Here is a 1,578-nt window from a genome sequence, read left to right as displayed (position 1 = left end):
CCCCGACAGTAAATCCGCACCATAATTCAGGCGTACGGGGACATATATTGCCCGGATTGAGAGGAGGTGTCGATCTGCCTACAGAAGAAGGTCTCTCGCCAGCCGCAGCAGCGGCCGTGAGCTCACACCCCGTTGGTGATTTATAAACGCTACCACTGTCATGCTGTCCATCCTGATGAGAACGTGACGGTGGAGAATGTCCGGAAGAAAGCACTCGAGCGCTAGGTGTATAGCACAGAGCTCCAGACAGTTTATGTGCCATAACTTCTCCGTTTCTGACCACGTCCCGAAGGCTGGTCTGCCGTCGCATACGGTTCCCCAGCCCGTGCTCGATGCATCTGTTGTAACAGTCTTTCTCCTGATCACTTGGCCAATAAGAACACCCCAGCGATACAGAGCCATATTGCGCCAAGGGGTCAGCGCATCCCAGGAGTCGCTTCTGGCTCGGTACCAGCATGCTCTTTTGCATATTCACAGTCAGCCCTAAGCTCTGAAGATGATCGAGGAGTCTGAGCTTGTCGGTGAGAAGCGTGCTCTCTGATTGGGCTAAGACTAGCCAATCGTCGAGATAGTTCAGGATGCGCATTCCGCTCTGCTTCAGAGTAGAGAGAGTGGCATCCATGCATTTCATAAACGTACAAGGGGCCAGGGATAAACCGAAGGGTAGGACCGTGAATTGGTACGCTATCCCCTCAAATGTAAATCTCAGGAAACGCCTGTGGCGAGGGGCTACCTGAATGTGAAAATAAGCATCCTCTAAATCCACAGAGATAAAACAATCTCTCGGTCTGATGTGTGAGAGGATTTGTCTCAGTGTAATCATTTTGAATTCGGTGGCTCGTCTTCGGCGCTGGCCAAAATGGCATCATCCTTCTCTTCAGCGCCCTCCATGGCGCCGAAGGACACCACATCTTGAGCGTCGGGGGAGGGGCGGAGATCAGCGGTCATGAAGCGCACTGGAAGGGGGCCTGCAGGAGGGGGCTGAGGAGCGCGTGGGCACTGAGCAGGCGCGGGCTTGTCACCTGACCCTGACAGATCCGCATCAGAAGCTCGCGGCACTTTCCTCCTTGGCTCGAAAGAGGCTGCAGAGGAAAAGCGCGGCAGGGCTAGTTGGGCGAGTTCAGTGCCTTGGACGATGGCCACACGGAGCTTGAGATTCCGGAGGCTCATATCTCCACAGTGGGGGCAGTCCGACCACAGAGATAAACCAATCTCTCGGTCTGATGTGTGAGAGGATTTGTCTCAGCATAATCATTTTGAACGAGCGCTTCGAAAGTGCGCGATTCAGCGGTCTCAGGTCCAAGATTGGGCGGAGTCCGCCGTCTTTGGTACCAGAAAATAGCGACTTTAGAAGCCGCTCTCGCAGTCTGCTAGGGGCACTGTCTCTATAGCGCGTTTTGCGAGGAGGTTGTGTATTTCCTCTTCCAGAACTAAGGCATTCCGCTCCCGTACAGTGGACATTAGCACACCGTTGAAACGGGGCGGCCTGCGGAAGAACTGAAGTGTGTAGCCATTCTTTATTGATTTCATAACCCACTCTGATACTCCTGGCAGTGCCTGCCACGCTTATGTGACCTG

Source organism: Sinocyclocheilus anshuiensis, unplaced genomic scaffold (assembly GCF_001515605.1).
Source record: "Sinocyclocheilus anshuiensis isolate Anshui unplaced genomic scaffold, SAMN03320099.WGS_v1.1 scaffold210, whole genome shotgun sequence".
Taxonomy (NCBI): domain Eukaryota; kingdom Metazoa; phylum Chordata; class Actinopteri; order Cypriniformes; family Cyprinidae; genus Sinocyclocheilus; species Sinocyclocheilus anshuiensis.
This window is presented reverse-complemented; position numbering follows the sequence as displayed.